This window comes from Triticum urartu, chromosome 4, assembly GCF_003073215.2.
Source record: "Triticum urartu cultivar G1812 chromosome 4, Tu2.1, whole genome shotgun sequence".
Taxonomy (NCBI): Eukaryota; Viridiplantae; Streptophyta; class Magnoliopsida; order Poales; family Poaceae; genus Triticum; species Triticum urartu.
In genome coordinates, this window is record NC_053025.1 from 478484276 (window position 1) to 478509053 (window position 24778).

Below are 24778 nucleotides of genomic sequence, written 5' to 3' on the forward strand. Positions count from 1 at the left end.
CAGAGGGAAGCATAGCCAGGGGCTTTCTGACTGAAGAGTGCATCTCCTACTGCACAAATTATCTAGGCATCGAGAACCCCGTTGGTCTGCCCGTCAACAGGCACCTCAGCAGGCTCGCTGGATGGGGTCACCCTGAGGGTCGCCGCGAAACGCATGTCGACTTCGAGGGTCGACTCGCCGACTTTGAAAGAGAAAACCTAGTCGCGCTACAACACATAGACGTGGTCGATCCTTGGGTGGTAGAGCACAAAACCTTTATTAAGAAGACGTACAATGACCGAGGCCAACAGAGGACAGACGGAGATATACTCAAAGAGCACAACTCATGTTTCACGTGTTGGTTCAAGCAGAAGCTTCTGTCGTACCCTTTACATGAGGATTCTTCCACGGAAGAACAACTCATATTCGCCTTGTCACAGGGCGCCGAGCACAACCTGATGACCTATGAGGCGTACGATATCAACGGCTACACATTCTACACCGAGGCCAAGGACATGAAGAGCGATGGTTATCAGAACTCCGGGGTAACGATGGAATCCTACACCGGTAACGACAAGGACAGATACTACGAAGGATCGAGGAGATCTGGGAGTTGAGCAACGCTGGAGAGAAGGTCCCGATGTTCCGTGTCAGATGGGCGAAGAGCGTCCTAAAAGAAGACCAGTATTTCACCACCATGGTTATACCCGAAGCCAAATCCAAGACCGCGGGCGCAAACGTCACCGCGGAAAATGAGCCATGGGTACTGGCTTCCCAAGTGGACCAATGCTTCTTCATTACCGACCCGTCAAAGCCTAGTCGTGTTGTCGTGAGGAGAGGCAAAAGGAAGATCATCGGAATGGATGGAGTAGCCAATGAGCAAGACTTCGACAAGTATGGCGACCCGAGGATCAAACATGACGACGATGATGAAGTAGCAGCATACACCACAAGAAGAAGCAGGACCACCCTACCTAAAGGACGTCTGTTCCACAGAAGAACTCCATTTGCGAAATAGAAGGGCAAGAAGATTGTGAACAGATAGCTAGCTAAGATCGATTGTATTTAAATCGTAGCCTTCATTTCTCGATTGTATTTCATGGGCACTTTTTGAACTATCATGAATATTTTTAAATTTCATGGACACTCGATCTCGATCCCCCTCCATCTCGATCGCTATCCCACCTCGCCAGATCCGGTCCCCCTCGCCGCCGAGCACCCCCCGGTCCACCGGTCGCCGCCGCCGACCCCCCGCACCCTCGATTCCCCTACTCAACTGCCGCCGCCGACCCCCCGCACCCCTCCCCTACTCAACCACCGCCGCCGCACCCCGCGCACCCTCCCCCGCTCCACCGGCATTACTGTTTGATGATATTTTAAAAAAAATTATTACTGTCTTATAAAAAAATATTACTGTTACTGTCTTATAAAAAAATATTACTGTTATGATTTAAACAAGTTTAAAAAATTATTACTGTCTTATAAAAAAAATACTAATGGCGCACCACGGTGAGGTGCGCCATTAGTATGGATGTACTTATGGCGCACCGAGGGGTGGTGCGCCATTAGTATTGTGCCATTGCTATAAGAAAAAAAAGTACTAATGGCGCACCACGGTGAGGTGCGCCATTAGTATGGATGTACTTATGGCGCACCGAGGGGTGGTGCGCCATTAGTATTGTGCCCGATCCCCCCTTCCCTCTCCCCCTCGCCAGTGCCCTCTCCCTCCCTCCACCGCACCGCCGCCGCCGCTGCCCCGACCCACTGCGCCGTAGCGGCCCACGCGCCCCCGCCGCCTCCCTCTCCCCTTCCTCCCCCTCGTCGTCGGCGGCCCGGACGCCGCCCCGTCCACCTCGTCGGGCTCCTCCTCCCGCTCCGCGTCCTCGGGCTCCTCCCGCTCGCGCTCCCGCTCCCTCTCATCGTCCTCCTCATCGCCGCTCCCCTCCCGCCGCCAAGCGCAGGTGAGCAACCGGCACCTCGACGCCGCCTCGACGCCGCCTCTCCTCCACAACGGCCGCTGCATCAGCCCAAGTAAGTTCTCCTCCTTCTTCTTCTTTTAGATCCATTAGGCCTCCGGTCGATCTGTCCCGCGGGTGTGGATTAGGAACCCTTTGTTTCTTTCTTGGAATTGATTTTGCTCCGGTTCTTGGCTCTCTGCTCGGCATGCGATCCCTGATAGTTTCTATAATTGCAGAGCACTGATCGCGGCCTCGTTTCCATCTTGTTGGTACTTGGAACTTGGAAGGGGACAAGCAGGCGGAGCGGGTGAAGCCATACCGGAAGAAGTAGGCTGGAGGTGGAGTGAGAAGGGGAAGCAGAGAAAGAAAGGTTTGTTCCATGTCCTCGGATGAAGTTCCATGTTTCGATGGTCTCTGTGTAGTTTCTGATGTAGACCGTACATCCATCAAAAGCCACAATGCAAGCCAACTTTTATTTCTCTTGCCTGGTTCCACTAAGATGTGTTATTGCAAGCTATTAATTATTTTCCAGTTGTGAGCCTTGAGAAGATTAATTTTTTCCTATATTGTAGCTTTAACAGTTTTCAGTGTTCCATCTTTCTAGTCTCCTATGTTGAATAGAGACATACAATTTTCAGTGTTAAATCAATTGTGTGATCTCTTTTTCTATGTTTCAAGGACTGCCCAATACAAGTAAAGCAATTTGTTCTGATCAGTCAACTGTGAGTGAATCAGGATGTTGATTAATGTGAGGGATTCACTTGCTGCTCCACTATTATAATTTGGCAGCTCAAAACTATACGTAGTATGCTTTGTGTGGAGTTTTTTCTTCAGTTTTGGCCACTATTGATGTTTAATACTTCATACAAAACACATGATAAAAAATGACTCGATTTACTATAAAAACTACCTTTCCTGAATAATGCCATTTTTTATTTTTACTAGCATGTTACCATTAAAATAGTGGTGAAAGTATTGCTTGTTACTTAGAGTAGTATAAAAGACATTTTGGACCAAAACAAGTTTCTGGTATAGTTAGAAGACGCCTGACCCATTGCTTGAGCCTTGTATTGCAAGTTGATGAAATTCGATTTGTTAGTGACTAGCTAGCTCATTCATTTCTAAAAAGCATGCGATGAGCTAGAACCCAGACATCTATGCTATCTTACTCCATGAGCCTCTATGCAGACCAAATGTAGCCAAAAACAAGACATCTATGCTATCTCACATCTAAGGTGTGCTACTGCACTACAGATTACCTGTTCTCTGGTTCAATTGTTGGTTCTATAATAATGCTGAGGGTTCTACTTTGGGGCTTTTTGATTCCAAGCAAACCTAGCTGATTTTTATCAAGAGGCCAAACATTCATCTAGTTTTGCTATGAACTACTGCTAATGTATGATGTTTTCCTATGAATTTGCTATGTGGTACTGCTAATATATGCTAGAACTAATTTTGATATGGATGTGCTGATTGTGTCAAGTAGTAGTACAAGGTTGTTGCCCTCTGGATGCTACCATTGTATTTGCATAGAGGAAATATTGATGGCCTATCTGTCCTGCATATTGTGCTTTGGATGTGCTTTGGCCTGATTGTTCACAGCAATATATATATACTGTGGTAATACTAGTGTAGGCTTGTATAGTTGTATAGTTTCAGATGTCTCCTGTTCTGGGTAATGGACTTTGTGCCATGGCCACATTGGTTTTCTGTTTGGCCTCAATTTGGCCTGACAAATGATGGTCTACTAGCTGGTCTTTTTTGCCATGTTGTGATGGAGGCCTTTTTTGCCTTGTCCACCCGAGAGGCCCTTGAGTTTGCTGGAATGTCGATTAACTTCCGTTCCGGCAAATTCGGGTACTCCATATGTCCTATTTTCAGCAAAGGTCATGCTGAAATTTTCCATGAATTTTAGCATGACTTTGCTAAAAATAGGATATATGGGGTACTTGTGACTAATGCATGGGCCGGGGTATCTTAGTAGTTAATTAAGTAGGATCAAGTGCCCCGGCGTACTTGTGACTAATGCATGGCTTTTAGGGTGCCTCGGTGTCGATAAAAACCGAAATGATGAAAGCTTAGGCTTTTAGGGTGCCTCAGCGTCGAAAAACCCTCAATGATAAAAGCTTAGCTTTTAGGATGCCTCAGTGTCGACAAACCCTAAATGATGAGACCATGATCTTGTTCCTTGACAATAACCAACTTTTTGACCAAACTTTGTTCCTATTTATAGAGAAACATGGCCAACAACAATGAGGCCGGGGGTTCGGGCGGCAAGAAATTCTGGGAGCTGTCCCAGGAGATGGAGGAACAACCTCACTTGTATGAGGACGCCGCCTTCCCCACCGATCCTGAGACCACTGATGGTACCGCCGAGGATGACCCCACTGATGCCACCACTGATGGTGCCGCCGAGGATGCCACGACTGATGATGGCGGCGCACGCACAGATGGCAGCCAACCGAAGAGGCAATGGAAGGACCGGCGCCCGACCATGCTCCGCACCCTCAAGGAGGAAGTTACTGAAGTGGACTCCAATGGGAATCCAACGGCGCCCGAACGAATAGTCAAGGGGTACTCGCTTCAGCTCGGGTGCATTCTCTGGAGCACCGTCTCGATCAACACCGAGGACCTGAGGCATCCTGACCGAGGGAATTTGCGCAACCTCCTCTTCACGAAGCTGGACGAACGATACAAGTTCCCCGCTGAATTTGAAAACACAAGCCTCAAAGGGAATAAAGTGAACAATGCTGCGCTCACGAAGATGAGCAAGGCCCTGTCTACTTGGAAAAGCAATGTGAAGAGAATGATCGAGAAAGGTGAGAGTTATGAGAAGATCAAGGAGAAAAATCCTTCGATCACCGAAGATGACTACAACGACTTCAAGATCAATTGCTCGAGCACCGCAAACTCCGAATCAAGTAAGTGGGGGAAAGAAATGCGGGAGCTGAACTTAGGGGAACACACACTCGGTCCCGGCGGTTACAGAGTGGCGGAGCCTATATGGGACAAGGAGGAGGCGGACCGTGCCGACCAAGGCCTACCGCCCCTCTTTGATAAATACGGTGACAAGCAGACCAGGAACTTTGTCAGGGCCCGGTACAAGAAGGACCCGAAAACAAAGGAGCTTACCACGGATCCGAAGACCAGGGCGCTTGAGCTTGTTCTGGTAAGGAATACACCCCCGCGTAATTAGCTCCATATGGTTGCATTCTAATTAATGAAGCCAAATTTCTAAATGGTTCACATTCCTTCTGCAGGCGACTGAAAGCAGTAGCGCGGGGTCGACTAAGAGCAACCCTTGGGACACCACTCTAAATAGGGCGTTGAATGTAATGAAGAACAAGGTTAAGCTCAGTAAGCCGACGTCAGCTGGTCGTGTGGCCGGCAAAGGCTTGTCGACAAAATGGTCGTCATACTATAACACTGGTGGGCGAAAGGAGAAAAAGACCAGCTCGAAAAGCCAGGCGCGCGAGGTTCAAGAACTCAGGGCACAGGTGGCGCGGATTCCGGAGATTTTGCAAGAGCAAGTGCAACAACAACTCGGAGCGACGATCACCGCCATTGTGCCTACCTTGATCCAGGGGATTAGTGCATGGATTGCGGGCGGCCAACTGGGGCCGCCCCCGATTCCTAGCTTCAAGGCCAGCAACTCGCAGAACGCGATGGCGGGGCCATTGGTGTCTCCGGCGGAGGAGGCATTGGTGTCTCCGACGCCGGCACGGGAGCTTAATGCACCCGGGTGTACATCGGCCGGCACCTCTGCAGCAAGCGGCCCCTCCGTCAACTGCACGCCCGCCGTTGGCAGTGCCTCGACATTAGCCGAGCTCGACGCCATCATCATGGTAACTAATTAAGCCTCTCTCGGCCGAGGACTTCATCTCCTTGCCTTTGACTGGGCATCCCTGACGCCCTACATGTTTTCGCAGGGCGCCGCCGACGTTCCGTGCACTCTCCTGCACTTCGTGAACAACGAGTTGGTCGATGTCGCCAAGGGCAAAATCGTTCAACCGGGCAACCCCTTGTTCCACAGTACTCAGATGCCACCCAACTTGTTTAGGGTTCAACTGGTTCGGGTGCTGCCAGGCTGTGACGAGTTGTTACCTCCGATTCGACCCGTCGGGGCCGACGATGATGATGTGATGACCCTCAGCGCCTGCCTAAGCTGGCCCCTGCTTTGGCCGAAGAGCCAGATTCGTTTGGGGGCGGGGGACACCACCCCAAAGACAACACCGCCAGTCGTGCCGGCGCCAAGTCGGCCCCATGGCAAGACCGCCGCAATGGTGCCGGACATCCCTATGCCACTGGATCCAAACATGCATATGGCACAGGATTAGAACGACGATGACGACGATACATTTGCCAACGTCGATCAGTACTTTGCCAATCATGGGTACGGTGGCGACTTCATGGGGCCTCCTTCTCAACAACCCAACCCAACAAAAGACGTGCGCAATCTAGCTGGTACCGCGGAGAAGCCAAGTTTCAACAGGTGTCGTCTGCAATTCAGCTCTCAGGAGACGCCTCCAGCTGCCGACTTCACCGAGCCTCAGATAGGCGAGGTGTGAAATATGATCAGCCCCAACACACTCAAGAAGGCGGTCTGTGAGCAGAACTCGGTCCCATTACAGGAGAAGAAGAAGGCACGCAAAAGAAAGACTAACAAGGGTGCGGGCCAGCCGGCACCGAGTACGATCCGTGCTCAGGACGGGCCACCTTCACCTGAGGATATCTCGAGGAGGGCGCATGTGGCGGGTAGGCCGATGCTACCGAGAAATATGCTCGATGCTGCAACCGGTGCTATGCGGAGTCTGCATGACAGTGTTCTTTCTTTGGAGAAGCGGCGTCTCGGAGAGAAGGATGTGGCATACCCGGTTTTCGCGGCCAAGGTGCCAGAGGGCAAGGGCTTTGTGGATAACTCCATCGAGGGTACGATCGTCTTGTGGTTTGATGACATCCACGCTATGTTGAACCTTCATCTGCTGCACTACACCTTCGTTCGGCTACTTTTGCTGAGTATGGAGATGCGGATCATTCGCAACAAGACTCCGGACATCGTGATACTCGACCCCTTCTACATGCGTGCCAAGATCTTGGGCAGCGCTGGGGACCGGCAAGTCGCGAGTTCTTACCTCGAAGGCGTCATTCTGGCAAACCAAGATAAGGATAACTTCCTCATGCCTTACTTTCCCGAGTAAGTCCTCCCCTCAACCGCCCCGTAACATATGAATTCTTAGATTTCGATCGTTTTTCTTTTAACATTCCGTGTTTTCTGCAGTGACACACGTTGCACGCTCATCCTCCTAAGCCCCAAATATTCCATGGCCACGTATTTCGACCCGGACCTTCAGTCGAACGTAGACTACACAAATGTTAAGAAGGTTCCTGATGATGTTCTCCCCGGCTACGTCAAATCTGGAGGCACCTTCACCAGGCCTATTCGTAAGTATGGCAAGCACGTGTTCTCCCACAATACGACGTTCTGCTGCGTCAAGCAGCAGCCTGGCGGTCAGAAGGGTGCCTACTACGCCATCCATCACATGCGGGCGATCGTACGGGACCGTCATCAACTTCTGCTACCGAGTAGACTCAAAGACTGGGCCGCGAGCGTGTCGGCAATCCAGGACGCGGACATCAGACAAGAATTCTTTCGCATCCAGTCGGAGTTTGGGGAAATCATCCATCAAGATGTCCTTCGTACCGCGGGGCAGTTCTACCTCAGAAATCAACCGTCCAACAGTTACATCGACACAATCCTACAAATGCAGGCTGACAACGCCCGTTGTTTCATGACTCCCACGATAGACGGCGGCTTCATCCACGCTCCAGTCCCTTGAGTCGAGTGGAAAGCAGTGATGCGGTGTCTAGTTCTGAAACATCGATTGGCTCATGTTGTAATTAAACTTTAATGAACTTGTAGTATGTCTCTTTGGTTTCGAGAGTCGTTCAACTTAGATGTAATCGATGCTATTAATGTCTTGCTTTTCTCTTCCGATCGTTCTGTTGCATACTTATATATTGCTTATGTATTGTATGTGAATTGGTACTAACGTTTCGTTTGGCTACTGCATAGCGATGCCGTGGTATGTCGTGTACAAGGGTAAGGTTCCCGGAGTCTACGACGACTGGGAGGAGTGTCGGAGACAGGTTCACCGATTCAGCGGTAACAGTTACAAAGGGTACGCCACTAGGGCCGAGGCCGAATCTAGATACGCCCGCTATCTAGCGGGAGAGGGGAGGGAGCGTTGGAGGAACCGGATGAAGACGAGTTTCATCGTGATGATGCTCATCGTGATGACCGCAACTCTCTTCTATGTGATGGTAGTTTAGATGATCGATATCGACTTGTAATGTGAAGACAAACTCGCGGTCTCGAGACTTGTAATATAATGTTCTATCTTTGTTCGGTCTTTTCAATTCGGAGACTAATATGATGAATTGTATTCGGAGACTAAAATAATGAATTGTATTCAGAGACTAATCTTCTATTGTATTCGATGAATCTGTTGTTGATGTGTGCTGTCTATATTATGTCCAATTATACATTTTGTAACCTGTGCAAAAAATAGAAAATTAAAAAATTAAAAAAACCTAATATTCATACTAATGGCGCATCACATCATAGTGTGCCATTAGTATGCCAAAGGATACTAATGGCGCATCATTAAACAGTGCGCTATTAGTATGCCGAAGTTACTAATGGCGCATCCTGTTGCCGTGCGCCATTAGTATGCCAAAGCACCTGGGTATACATGGCCCCCTGGGAGGCATACTAATGGCGCACTATTGTATATACTAATGGCGCATCTGAGGTGCGCCATTAGTATACCAGATACTAATGGCGCACCAGTGGTGCGCCATTAGTAAAATATACTAATGGCGTGCTACTAATGGCGCACCACTAATGCGCCATTAATGGCCAAATTAGGTGCGCCATTAGTAGGCCTTTTCCTAGTAGTGTGATTGGCATCATACTATCTTCCATCCTGATCTATACTGCCTAGCTACTATTCGTCTTTGTACTTTCACTTCATTGAATACTTGACTATGGCTTGCCTAGTGTAGTCTACCTTCCGCTGCATGTTAATAGGTTCATTTCTATCGATTGTCTTCGAAACATTCATGTTTTGAAGACTTTCATAAAAATCGCCTATTCACCCCCCTCTAGTCGATCACTAGCACTTTCAATTGGTATCAGAGCAAGGTACTCCCTTGTTCTGTGTGATTCGGTTTAACCTCCTGGAGTTTTAGCTATGTCGACTACAGGGATAATCAAAGTCTCTGCTGCGTGCCCTGTCTTCGATGGAACTGAATAATCCTACTGGAAGAATAAGATGCGCATGCATCTTGAAGACATTGATGTCAACCTCTGGTATGTCATCAAGAATGGTGTCCCCAAGGCTGGTGAAGGTGTCACCGCTGCTGATGTCAAGAAGTTCGTTCAACTGGACTCCACTTCCAAGAACATCATCTGTGGTCATCTGACCAAAGGACAGTATGGTCGTCTGAGTGCTCTGGAAACATCTAAGCTTGTCTGGGACTGGCTCTCCAAGGTCAACGAAGGCGTCTCAACCCAGAGAGATCAAAGGATCAGCGTCCTTCGCAACCTCTTCAACCGCTTCAAGAGAAACGACAATGAGAATGTTCAGCTCATGTTTGATCACCTCACTGGCATCACAAATGAGCTCCAAGCTCTCGGCGCTACTGAGATCACCAAGCATGAAATCGTCAAGACACTCCTGAGATCACTTGACAGCTCGTTTGACACCCTAGCCCTGATGATTCAAGAACGCCCTGACTTCAAGAGACTCGATCCGTCTGACATACTTGAAAGGCTCAACGCACATGAGTTTCAGCTTTCTGAGAAAAGAGATATCTACGATCCCAGCTATGGCCGAACTCGTGCCTTGAAGGCAAAAGCTGTTTCCTCATCTGAAGAAGAATCTGACTGCAGTTCTGATGATCCTGAAGACATTGGAAGAGAGCTTGCTATGCTTGTGAAGAAGTTCCAAAAATTCACCAAGAAGAAAGGCTTCAGAAAGTCTTCACGATCCAGCTCAAGGAATGATGAAGCTTCTTCTCATGACTACAAGAAGAGAACATGCCACAAGTGCAGGAAACCTGGTCACTACATCTCAGAGTGTTTGCGGTGGGACAATGAGAACAACAAGAACAAGAAGAGCAAGGAATATGATTCTGACAACAAGAAGAAGAAGAAATACTCAAAGTCCTCTTCCAAGTCTTCCTCAAAGTCTTCATCACACAAGAAGAGCTCATCTGGCAAGGCTCGTACGTTTGTTGTCAAGGAAATGGATTCGGAGGAGGAGTCTGCTTCTGAGGAGGCAGAGGTGGAGTCTGAGGAGGACTCCAATTCTGGCGTTGCAAGTATGGCTACAGCCTACGTTGCCAAGTCCATCTTCAACACTAAAGACAATGACTTCGTCACCGACGCCGATGCTAATGACAAGGACAACTCCGCTCCCACCTATTGCTTCATGGCACGTTGTGCCAAGGTAAATTCACGCAATACTCACTATCAAACATCCAGTGAAGATGACTCTGATTGTAATTCCAAACCCAACTACGAAACACTTGCTAAAATTGCAACTGATCAACAGAAAGCTATGGAACACATTAAAAAACTGTTAGACAAAAGTGATGACCTGTTGGACGCTGAAATGACTCGATCTCAGTCCTTAATTGAAGACATAAAAAATATTCATGTTAAGTATGAGGAACTTGAAAGTCGTCATGAAACGCTCTCAACAACTCATGAAAAGATTTCCTACGATTATCTTCAAAGGAAGCAGGAACTTGAGAAATTGAGAGCGGCTCATGAAGATTTTCAAATGGAAAACGAGTCACTTCACGCCGAACAGATCAGTCCCGCTCAGGAAGGATTTGAACCACCATGTCTTAAATGTCTTGAGCGTGATAACGCTACTTCTGTTGCTGGATGTTCTACTGCTGCTACGGTTGCAATATATTCAACGGTTGATATGGTAACTAACCCCTCTGCTGAGGATGCTACTGCTATTGCTGATGAAAATTCTTGGTTGAAGACATTGCTTGAAACAGGGATGTACAAAAGTCTCAAAGGGCATCAGACACTATGTGATGTCCTCAAAGGCGGATCCTGAACCGAAACCCTAGGAAAGAGGGTGTTGGGTTCGAAAGGAAAATGAATGCTGATGGCTCTTACTGGAATCCTGAGCAGTACCCCAAAACCACATGGGTTGCTGCAAAGGGACCTTCAGTGGATCCATATACCCTATCTGGCTTCACTTGTGCTAATCCTATTGTCATTGATGAATCCTTTGATGCAAATTATAAACTGTTTAAGAATCAGAATGGTGAAGTGTTTGCCAGGTATATTGGTACTAACTGCACGAATGGGCCACCTATGAAGAAAGTCTGGGTGCCGAAAAGGTGTCTGGAAAATCTTCCTGTGAATGTCGTCATGACACCACAAGGGAAGAAGACAAACCCCAGACCACGGGCTTCATATGGTCCAAAGGTTTCATACAGACAGAGGACTCACCTGAGTCGCACTAACGCAAATGTTTTGCAGGGAAACCATACTCAGGCCTATGAATATGAGCGTGTTTCACCAAACCGCCATGTTCATAAGACCCAGAACAACTCTGCTTATTCTTATGAGTACTATTCTCCACCTGCAAGACTATTTGCTAGGGCTCCAAAGCCAAAGTTCTCAAATGCTGCACTTAGACTCATTGCTTCGAAGCCACCCTTGAAGATGTGGGTGGCTAAGAAAGCTTAACTCTCTTTTGCAGGGAAAGGTCTCCTGCCGAAAATCAAATGCGTCTGAAGCTATTGCCGGGGACCTAAAACATCTTGTAGGGCGCAAGATCAAATGCCCAAATGGTCTTATTATGTATTTTGTTCCCGAGTCGCTTGGTATTTATCCTATCAGTCCTAACCTGGATATAAGCCTTCATAATCCACTTGCTCGTCAAATGTTTATGCTTCACAACACTCTTCGTGAAGCCTATCCCCCTAACTGCACTGTAGGGTATGACACCAGCTGCTTCAGAATGGATTATTGATAGTGGATGCACTAATCACATGACTGGCGAATGAAGTCTTCTCATGGACTCAACCTTACGTCCATCTGACAAAAGTCACATCACATTTGCTGATACTAGTAAAAGCAAGGTATTGGGTCTAGGTAGAGTTGCAATCTCAAAGGATCAGCACATGGATAAACTGATGCTTGTTGAATCCCTTGCTTTCAACTTAATGTCTGTCTCAATGCTTTGTGATTTGAACATGATTGTGATATTTGGAAAATGTCGTTGCCTTGTTCTAATGGAATCTGACAAGTCTCTAGTCTTTGAAGGTTATCGGAAAGATGATTTGTACATGGTAGATTTATCAACAGGACCACAGCTTTCCGTATGTCTTCTTGCAAAAGCTTCAGAATGCTGGCTCTGCCATCGGAGGTTAGGGCATGCTGGCATGAGGAACCTGCATACTCTTGCAAAGAAGAAGCACGTCACAGGCATCGAGGGTGTCAAGTTCAAGAAGGATCACTTATGCGGTGCCTGCGAAGCTGGAAAGATGACAAGGGACAAGCATCCCTCAAAGACAATCATGACAACAACTCAACCCTTTGAACAGCTACACATGGACCTCTTCGGCTCTACTCACTACTCTACTCTTACTACTGCAGCTTGTCTCTATGGCTTCGTCATTGTTGATGATTATTCAAGATATACATGGGTGCATATAATCCTCTACAAGACTGAAGTGCAGGATGTCTTCAGAAGCTTCGCAAGTTGAGCCATGAACAACTATGGCGTCAAGATCAAGCAAATCAGAAGCGACAATGGCACTGAATTCAAGAACACCGGCCTCGACACTTATCTCAATACATTGGGCATCACTCATGAGTTCTCAGCTCCATACACGCCGCAGCAGAATGGCATCATGGAACGCAAGAACAGAACACTCATTGAGATGGCTCGGACGATGCTCGATGAATACAAGACACCAAGAAAGTTCTGGCCTGAAGCTATTGATACTGCATGCCATGTCATCAACCGTGTTTATCTTCACAAGCTTCTGAAGAAAACATCCTATGAACTCCTCACTGGTAAGAAGCCAAATGTCAGTTACTTCAGAGTATTTGGTGCTAGGTGCTGGATCAAGGATCCACATCACACTTCAAAATTTGCACCAAAAGCACATGAAGGTTTTATGCTTGGTTATGGAAAGGATTCGCACTCCTACAGAGTCTTCAACCTCTTTCACTATAAAGTGGTTGAAACTATGGATGTGTGGTTCGATGAGACTAACGACTCGCAAAGAGAGCACCTGCCAAATGTGCTAGATGAAATTCCACCAAGTGAATCGATCAAGCTTATGGGAACTGGAGAAATCATACCGTCTGAAGTACAGCCTGAAGAGGAACTTATCATCTCTGCACCCAATCAACCTGAAGACAATGCTCATCCTGAAGACAAGCCTTTAAACGATGAAAATGATCAGCAAGAGCAAAATCTTTGTCCAATTCATCCTCGTGTTGCAAATGAAGTACAGATTGAGAAGATAATTGATAGCATCAATGCACCTGGTCCACTCACTCGTTCAAGGGCAACACAAGTAGCAAATTTCTGTGGGCACTTTTCATTCGTCTCAATATCTGAACCCAAGAAAGTTGATGAAGCCTTCATGTAACCTGAATGGATTCAAGCTATGCAAGAAGAGCTTCAACAGTTCGTGCTGAATTATGTGTGGGAACTGGTTAAGCATCCTGATCCTTGTAAACACAATATCATAGGCACTAAATGGATATATCGCAACAAGCAAGATGAGCATCGTCAAGTTGTCAGAAACAAGGCTCGTCTCGTTGCTCAAGGATACACTCAAGTTGAAGGAATTGACTTTGATGAAACATTTGCTCCTGTGGCTAGGCTTGAAGCTATACGCATACTGCTAGCCTATGCAAATCATCATAACATCCTTCTGTATCAAATGGATGTGAAGAGTGCCTTTCTCAATGGCAAGATTGCAGAAGAAGTGTATGTTGCACAACCGTCTGGTTTTGAAGATCCAAAACATCCCGACATGGTTTACAAGCTCAACAAGGCACTGTATGGCCTCAAACAAGCCCCTCGTGCTTGGTATGACACACTCAAAGACTTCCTGAAGAGCAAAGGCTTCAAACCTGGTTCCCTTGATCCCACACTCTACACGAAGACATATGATGGTGAACTGTTTGTGTGCCAAATATATGTGGATGACATTATCTTCGGCTGCACTAATCAGAAATACAGTGATGAGTTTGGATACCTGATGCAAGAGTAATATCAGATATCCATGATGGGTGAGTTGAAGTTCTTCCTTGGTCTTCAAATATGGCAGCAACGCAATGGCATCTTCATATCTCAAGAGAAATACCTCAAAGATTGCCTGAAGAAGTTTGGAATGCAAGACTGCAAGGGTTATACGACCAATGCCTACCAAGAGTCATCTGGATTCTGACGCCAATGGTAAAAAGTTCGATCAAAAGGTATACCGCTCCATGATTGGTTCTTTGCTTTATTTATGTGCATCTAGGCCAGAGATCATGATTAGTGTTTGCATGTGTGCCCGATTCCAAGCGGCACCAAAGGAATCGCATCAGTTAGATGTGAAGCGAATTCTTCGATATTTGGCTTACACCCCAACACTAGGATTATGGTATCCAAAGGGCTCAGAGTTTGATCTAGTTGGATTGTCGGATGTTGATTATGTTGGTGACAAGGTGGATCACAAGTCTAGATCAGGCACATCTCACTTTCTGGGACGATCACTTGTGTGTTGGTCTTCAAACAAGCAGAACTGTGTATCTCTCTCCACTTCTGAATCTGAATACATTGCTGCTGGATCTTGCTGCACTCAGCTTCTATGGATGAAGAAAACACTCAAAGACTATGGCATTCATCTGAAGCAAGTGCCACTCTACTGCGACAATGAAAGCGCCATCAAGATCGCCAACAACCCAGTTCATCACCCGAACACAAAGCACATTCAGATCCGTCATCACTTTCTTAGAGATCATGTCTTGAAGGAAGACATTGATATCATTCACGTCAACCCTAAAGAGCAACTAGCAGATATGTTCACAAAGCCCTTTGATGAGAAAAAGGTTTTGCAAGTTGTGGTGTGAGCTAAATATCTTGGAATCCTAAAATGTCCTGTGATAATGCACACATCCTAACACTTATGCATGTTGATGTCTTAGATGTGCAACACACGAAGTAACGTATATCTTCAACTAATGAAGACTTACACTCTAAGTGTGAATACATTAGCGCGGAATTTGAATTCGGAGCGCCATGATAATTGTGCGCCGTGTCTGGGTCTAATACTTCCTATACGGTGGGTAACGCCACCACCAAACTTTTGTTTGGAGCATTTTCTGTTGGCGTTACATTTGCAAAGTCTTCGCATTTGGTTTGTCGTCAATATTAACACAGTTTCATGTTTATCTTCACTATATTGATTTGGTCCTATTCGGATATATTCATATGATTGCGTTCTATCCTCTACATCATTCACTTATAGCTATGTCTTCTCGTTGAATATTTTGAACTAAGTGAATGTGATCGGACCCTAGCCTTTCTATGATCCCGTCTCAAATCTATCTATCCAAATCATATGCATTCTATTGAAACTGTTGAATGTCTTCGCTGCGTCCTTGTCAGCAGAAGATACAGAGACAATCATTAAATCTGTTTTAAATGCTCAATCCTTTTTGCCTGAAACCCGGAGAAGCGGGAATGACCACCCGACAATCCAGGCGTACATGGGAACGTGAAACAACCTCCAATGTGTTGCATGATCGCCATGTGTCTTTCAGATGCAAACTGCTAGGGCACCTGCGTAATAACGCTGCGCTGTTCCTGTCCTTATAAATACTCACCACACCCCAGTCATTATCTCTTCTTCCACTTCTCTTCCTCGCACAAACCCTAGCACCACCGCTAGCCCTCGACGACGCCGGCGACGAAGCGCTTAGCTGCCGCGACCTCACCGCCGCCATCATCACGCCGGCCGAGGACATCGTCTTCTCTGCCGTCGCCCTAGGTGTCCTCCGTCACCAAGTTAGGGCACGGAAAATTGAACTGCTCGGCCTCATCTCCTACTCTGTCTAGCAGTTCCTCGAGTGGTAAATAAAAACTCTTTTTACAGTTTGTTTGATCCAATAGATTCATCCTTTCCAACCACAAGTGGTTTTTGTTGCTACAAAGTTGGATCTATCCTGTTCTGCATCTCATAGCATGCCTAGTATGTTCACTTATGCTCCAAAAAGTAGTTCGATTCCTCACTTGTACTTATTCGTGGATTCGTACAAATCTGGGATCAACTCTCTACATATGAGTGAATGTCTTCGCACTATGAGGTCAATGTCTTCCAAACTGATTTATCTTCAAAATCCTCTAAGAATGCATATGACCTCTTCCCCTTCCCTCGCATCTCTAATGCTGTCACAGGTACATGTCTGTGGGAGAATCCCTTGGTTCTCATAGTCTGCATTCATTTGCAGAGTTCTTACAACATCACATAAATTCTCCTGAAGCCAGTTCATGTCTGAACAGTAGATGGAAGACTTTGACAGTGTTGAAGCCTTTCAGTCTAAACTTCATGGCAACCGAAAAATCAGTCAGGAAGGGCGGAAGACAGCGCCGTGAAAACACTGCTAGTGACCTGCCGCCGGGTCTCTATGAGTTATACAAGTCAGATCCAGAAGAGACCTATGGAGAACGCAAGAACCGAATCCAATGGATTCGAAGACATTGGGTAGAGGAATGGTTCAAGTACAGATTTGTCACCGACGAATATGCTGAAAAGAATGCCATCAAGGGCCCCTGGGAAGATATTATATACAAAGGTCTTCAGCCCAAGGCTTCTAACCCTGCATGATTCGTGGACCTCAGCCTGCTAATGCCGACCCATCCTCTTTGTTATGGTGTCGTGGAGATAATCTCTTTAAGCGCAAGTTTCAGTTTGCCAAAACTTCTGCCAAAGAGAACAAGAAGTCACTAGGGTTGGACTTCAACCCCGGTCCCTCTGCTCCTCGTGTCGACGGCACACACGATGCTGAACCTAATCTTGTTGGGCCCTTCGACAACTTAGAAGGTCTCATCACACACATTCAGGTTCAAGGGGCAGCCGTGGATCACTCTGCAGATGTCGCTGATTCTGACGAAGCGCCTGCACCACCGAAGCCTGTGAAGCAAAAGAAACCAAAGGCTTCAAAGCCCTCCTCTGCACCAAAGGTCTCACGGGAGAAGCCTCTAGCCACTGCACCTCCTGAAGCCAGTGTGCAGTCTGAAGATCTCTCTCGGATCTCCAAGTCTGACAAGTTGAAAAAGCCCATGCAACCAAATGGTCAAGCATTGACCCCTGCTGTTGTTTTGAGAAACGAGAATGACACCATTGATCTGTCTAGCGACGACGATGTTGGTGATGATGCTCTTGAGCAATTGATAAAGAGCAAACAAGAGGCGGAAATCTTCAATGATCTTCTCCTCTTTGATGTGGAGATTCTGTACAAGTTTATTGATGAGTGGTTTGACAGCCCAGATCTTAGTTTTGATGATCTTCAGATCCCAATTGGCCTCAGCGTCTCCTTCCACAGAGCCATTGCTCCTGAGCTGGCTCTTGCACAGAAGATTGTTGAGCTAAAGCACACGATTGATTATGAAAAGGCTCAGTTCAAGAAGCACATGAGCAAGCTTAATGTTGAAGACATTCAAAACTTCAAGGTCATGATGCATGAGCTCAAGGAGGCGTTCCACAAGAAACGCGAAGAAGCAAAAGGTTCTCGTGAGCGCATGAAGAATCTTGCTGCCAAATGTGTTCAAGGCTACAATGAAGCCAAAAAGCGCAAGGCTTTGGGGAGACCAGGCATCGACCCTAGAATGGATGCCAAGAAGAAGAAGTAAGCTGTGGCCCAACTAGAAGCTTCAAGGTAGGAAGAACCTCGCATTATCTTCCCAGCCAGTATGACAAGCTCGAAGCCTAAGGTCCCAACAGTGGCTTCGGAACTCAAGAAAACCAGGGCAGCTGCCAAAGCTCGCAAGCACAAGACCAAGCACACCACTGACGACGCTCCGCCAACCAAGAAAAGAAAGACAAAGAAGAGAGACCGGGCTTCTTCCATAGAGCCCCTTGTTGTCGAACCAATTTCTGTTGCTCGTCCTCCCTCTGCACACCAAGAACGACGTTTGGTAGTTCATGAGCCTGCTTTCTTAGAGGCTCCTGAATTTGAAGACATTCCAGGTGCTGACCCCACCGCAACTGAAGACATTGGTCATCACGACAATGTTGAAGATGATGAAGTCCTTCCTCAGATCGAGCAAAATTTGGTATCATCGCCTGTTCTCACGAACAATGAACTCATCAGCATTGGTCATCCATTGACGCCAATTGCTCAGGATGACTCATGGGCTGATCACCCTCAAGAATCCCCTCGTGATGAAGAAACACCAGTTACTCCCCCAACCCAGGTCACCACTCCAGTGATTGACAATGAAGATCTTGAGGTCCAACCAACTCCATCTCCACAGGTGTCACCAGCGTTTCGCAGGCTTTGCAAAGGACCAAGGCCACAGGTCACATTGTCAAGTGTTCTAGAAGGAGAAGAGCGCCAATCTGTTTCATGCGAAGTCTTTCCCGAAGCCTCTCCTACTGCGAACATCCCTGAATCTGAAGCCAAAATGGCTGAAAATATTCCGGCTGCATCAGCCGATGACCAAGAAGAAGAACCAAGAAATGAAGAAAGAATTGCTACACCCCCATCCACTCCTGAAGTTGTTCTCGAGGAGAACGTGTCTAACCCTCCAGCTCCTGAAGTGGAGGTTACCAATACTGAGGCGGCCACCAACATCAACACTGAAGCCAATGACGTTGTCATGGCTGAAGCTAATGTGGCTCCTGAAGTTAATGTGGTGCCAGATGACACTGCACCTAAAGCTAATGCTGCACCTGATGCAAATCTGCAGCTTGAAGTCAATGCCTCTGCTCCTGTACCACCACCCAGGTGACACACCATCGAGCAAGCATATGATCATGGTCAGCTTGTTACCGTTCGCTGGCCAATTCTGGTTCCTCCGCCTGCTCCCGGACCTCAATTTGACTATCATGTGGAGCATAGGCCTCAGGTCCAGAAGCCAAAGCCAAGGCTACCACGGTTTCCAGGTACTGCAGTGTCACCAGGATCATTCAATCTAAATGGATTCAAGGCACACAACACATTCTTTGACAGTGACAAGAACCCTTACACAAGGCCAAGAATCTCCTCGGATCGATTCTGGAGTTATCGGCAGCGCAGCTACTATTCTTGCATCTTATACAATCAGGGGCACATTTTCCCTCATATGCGTCTAGACTGCGAAGCCATTGCTGGATTGCCTTGCCTTGAAAAAGCTCTTGACTGCTTCCGTGATGCGGGTTTGCTCAACTTTGTGACTGCCAAGGAACACTGGAATGAAGAACTTCTGCTTCAATTCTATGCTACCCTCCACATTCATGGATACAATAGGGATCCGAAGACTTGGATCCTTGAGTGGATGACGGGCGGTGTCCATCATGAAGCTAAAGCCCAAGACATCATTGAGCTTACAGCCCTACCCACTCCTGGCGAATATTATGAACCAGGTTGTTAGCAACACCAGAATGCTTTGGAGAGCATTTTCTAGAAGCCAGAGCCTAACATGAGCCAAATGCTGAGCATGATGAAGCCTCTGCCACGCGATGCTGAATACCCAACGGAATTCTTTGTCGAAGACCTAGAGTATCTACCCCGCACCATTTACCATATCATCAGGAAAACTCCATGGCCTGTCAAAGGACATTCATCTGCAGCGAAGCTTGAAGGAGCAATGAAGACTTTGGTTTTCTATATCTTCAATGGCATCAGCTTCAATGCTCAAGACTTCTTCATCAGGCACTTGTCTGCATCTGGCTCCGACATCTTTGATCTGAAGTTCTATGCTCCATGGGTAATGCGCCTTATCAAGCTTCACTCTGCTTTCAACTATCAGTCGTCTGGGCGCAATCATCTCGTGTTCTTGCTACAGGTTGATCTGTATGTTGAAGCTATTTACCTAGAGCCTGCAAAGGAGCCAGTTTATCTTCACAATGTTGACCGTCAAAGCTTCACCCAGCCCATTGAAGGAGTCCAGGCCATCTCTCGTGTTTATCCCTTGGCTGGTAACACACGTGCCCCTCGCACCCAAACTGAAGCCACTGCAAGAACCATTGCCCAAAGGCCTCGGAAGCGATCTCGTGTTCTCAATGACCGAGAGCTTCTCGTCGCTCTACATCATAAACAGGATAAGCATCATGACTAGCTCAAGCATTAGAAGCAAAGCCTCTTGGTGGACGTCAATCGCATTCGCAATCTTGCCACCAAGAATGCCTTTGTTACACATGAAACCTGTCGGAGGTCTTGGAAGAGCTTGATATTACTCAGTGCTGAAGCCGATCTGCAAGACGATGGCTTCACAGAAAGATTCAAGTTTGACTCAACTCCTCCAAGGAATGCTCACTTGCGTCAGACTCCCTCACTTGAAGACACTGACTATTCCTCCTCAGCTGCAACGGTGAATGCCAGAGTCATAGATGATCAAGATGACGCTACCTCACCTCCTCCAACTTCAGCACGTGTCGACACTGCACCAAGTTCTTCCGCACCACCGAACCTCAACGACGCCCCTACTGCTTCACCTACTCCTCATGGGAACGAGTAGAAGCTCTATGTCTTCAAACCTTTTTGGTCATTACTGACAAAAGGGGGAGAAGCATATGAGTTGATAGTCTTCAAGCGGGTCCATATGGGTGGTTGTTTTACTTTTGCTACATTTGCCAAGTGCTTACAGCTCTCGCTTTTGAAACATTTGGTTCGTTTTGAGTTGTAACACTTAAACTTGATGGTCGTCTGCTACCTTTTTCAACACTATGTGATGCGATGATAAATTCTGCATGTGCGATGATAAATTCCGCACGAAGTCATTGTGCAGACGTCCATTTTTCATTATGCATGTCATTATCTTCGTTATATCCTTACATGCATGATGAATTGTCTTCATAAGTAGAAGAGGAGCTTTGCAAGTACAACCTGCCATGTGCATTTGCATTCAAAAGCAAAATACTTATATGCACATCTTCAGGGGGAGCCTTCCTGCTACTTACGAAGACAATACCTAAATCCTTTACAATTTCACATACTTTTATCCCCGTTGAAAACTTCAACCAGTTTGTCATCAATCACCAAAAAGGGGGAGATTGTAAGTGCATCTAGTGCCACCCCTAGTTGGTTTTGGAGTATTGATGACAAACCTGGTTGAGGGACTAATGTGTTTGTGAGAATTGCAGGATAACACATGTAGTAGTCCCTCATTGATTCGGTTTTCCTACCGGAGATGACCCCTAAAAATGTATGAAGACATTGAAGACAAAGGTGGAATGTGAAGATATTCACATTAAAGACTATGACAATAGAAGACATTGAGTGAAGACTATGGAGCGCGAAGACTTAGCTGTTTCGTCGTTTCCTTTTCTTCTTTGTTGAGTCATAGGAACCACCGTACTGTTAAGTGGGGTCCCAGTGAACAAAGTCAGAGTGACTGAAGTGATGCTTAACCAAAATCCTATGTCTTCGAGTGAAGACAATGAGAGCAAATCTTATCCAGAGTTGGATGAGTTAGCTTTACTTGTAGCCCAAGTAAAGTTGCTGTGTGTGTATGAAATCTGACCGTTCGAACATGTGTCAGTTCCTTAGTGACCCAGGGTCATTTTGGACAAATCAGGTCGGGTTGCCTAGTGGCTATAAATAGCCCACCCCCTACACCATAAATTGGTTGGCTGCTCAGAGTTAGTGCACAGCTTTTGTCGTTTTAGAGCAACCCACCTCGAAGCCTTTGAGAGAGAAATCCTTGCGAGGACAAAGCCCTAAACACCCAGAGCTAAAGAGTGTTAGGCATCACTGAAGTCTTCCTGTCTGTGTGATCTGAAGACTTGTTACACTTGAGGACTGTGAATCCTCCAGCCGGTTAGGCGTTGCGTTCTGAGCATCCAAGAGTCATTGTGGATCGCCAGTGAACGAAGTCTGTGAAGGTTTGGCATTCTCCCTTGAAGACTTACCAGAGTGATTGGGCGAGGACTGGGTGTCCTTAGCTCAAGGGGAATAAGGTGAAGACATGGTCTTCTGAGTTAAATCTCAGCCTCCCTAACCAGACGTACAGTTGTCACAGCAACTGGAACTGGTCCAACAAATCCTTGTCTTCAACGAGCAACTGGTTCTATCCTTACCATCTCTTTATTCACAGTTGGTCCTTGTGAAGTCATTGCCTGTTTGCATTATCTATTTGTCTTCACTATGTGACTGCTTGTTCTGATTGGCTTCATACTGTCTTCCATCCTGATCTATACTGCCTAGCGGCTATTCGTCTTTTTACTTTCACTTCATTGAATACTTGACTATGGCTTGCCTAGTGTAGTCTACCTTCCGCTGCATGTTAATAGGTTCATTTCTATCGACTGTCTTCGAAACTTTCATGTTTTGAAGACTTTCATAAAAATCACCTATTCACCCCCTCTAGTCGATCACTAGCACTTTCAAATTCAAATGGTATTTATTGGAAAGAATTAAACGCAACTCTGAAGATTGGGACCTCGACGAAGGTAAGAAGTCAGGTATGACACCTAAGTTTGATTGTGTTAAATCTTTTATGGATACCGAAGTTTTCCGTAAATTTAGCACTAAATATGGACTTGACTCTGAAATAGTAGCTTCTTTCTGTGAATCTTTTGCTACTCATGTTGATCTCCCTAGGGAGAAGTGGTTTAAATATCATCCTCCCATAGAAGTAAAAGTAGTTGCACCTATTAAAGTTGAATAAAAGACTGTCACTTATAATGATCCCATTATTCCTACTGCTTATGTTGAGAAACCACCTTTTCCTGTTAGGATAAAAGATCATGCTAAAGCTTCATCTGTGGTTCGTAAAAGCAATATTAGAACCTATAAACCTCCTGAGCAAATTAAAGTTGAACCTAATATTTCTATTGTTAAAGATCTCTTGTCTGGTAATATTGATGGGCATATTATTCATTTCTGTGATGAGACTGCTAGAATTGCTAAACCTTGTGCTAAAGATAAACATAGACCCGTGGTAGGCATGCATGTTATTTCTGTTAAAACAGGAGATCATTGTTATCATGGCTTATGTGATATGGGTGCCAGTGCTAGTGCCATACCTCATGACTTATACAAAGAAATTATGCAAGATATTGCACCTGCTGCGATAGAAGATATTGATGTCACAATTAAACTTGCCAATAGAGATACTATTTCACCAATTGGAATTGTTAGAGATGTTGAAGTCTTGTGTGGGAAAACTAAATATCCTGCTGATTTTCTTGTCCTTGGTTCCCCACCAGATAGCTTTTGTCCCATTATATTTGGTAGACCCTTCTTGAACACAGTTAATGCTAGGATAGATTGCGAGAAGGATGTTGTTACTATTGGTTTAGGTGATATGTCTCATGAGTTTAATTTCTCTAAATTCCATAGACAACACTGTGAAGAGGAATTGCCTAGTAAAGATGAAATTATTGGTGTTGCTTCTATTGCCGTGCCTCCTAGTGATACTTTAGAACAATATTTGCTAGACCATGAAAATGATATGTTTATGAATGAAAGAAGGGAAATAGATGAAGTATTGTTTAAACAGGAACCCATCCTGAAACACAATTTGCTTGCCGAAATCCTAGGGGATCCTCCTCCACCCAAGGGTGATCCCGTGTTTGAGCTCAAACCATTACCTGATACTCTTAAATATGCTTATCTTGATGAGAAAAATATATATCCTGTTATTATTAGTGCTAAACTTTCAGATCATGAAGAAAAGAGATTATTGAAAACTCTGAAGAAGCACCGTGCTGCTATTGGATATACTCTCGATGATCTTAAAGGCATTAGTCCCACACTATGTCAACACAAAATAAATTTGGAGAAAGATGCCAAACCAGTTCGTGATCACCAACGATGGTTGAATCCTAAGATGAAAGAAGTGGTAAGAAAGGAAATACTAAATCTCCTTGAGGCAGGTATATTTTATCCCGTTGCTGATAGTCAGGGGGTAAGTCCTGTCCATTGTGTCCCTAAAAAGGGAGGTATTACTGTCGTTCCTAATGATAAAGATGAATTGATTCCGCAAAAAATTATTATAGGTTATAGGATGGTAATTGATTTCCACAAATTAAATAAGGCTACTAAAAAAGATCATTATCCCTTACCTTTTATTGATCAAATGCTAGAAATATTATCCAAACATACACATTTTTGCTTTCTAGATGGTTATTCTGGTTTTCTCTCAAATACCTGTGTCAGCTGATGATCAATCTAAGACCACTTTTACTTGCCCGTTCGGTACTTTTGCTTATAGACATATGCCTTTTGGTTTATGTAATGCACCTGCTACCTTTCAAAGATGCATGATGGCTATATTTTCTGATTTTTGTGAAAAGATATGTGAGGTTTTCATGGACAATTTCTCCGTCTATGGATCCTCTTTTGATGATTGCTTAAGCAACCTTGATCGAGTTTCGCAGAGATGTGAAGAAACTAACCTTGTCTTGAATTGGGAGAAGTGCTACTTTATGGTTAATGAAGGTATTGTGTTGGGGCATAAAGTTTCTGAAAGAGGTATTGAAGTTGATAAAGCTAAGGTTGATGCTATTGAAAAGATGCCATGTCCCAAGGACATCAAAGGTATAAGAAGTTTCCTTGGTCACACCGATTTTTATAGGAGGTTCATTAAGGA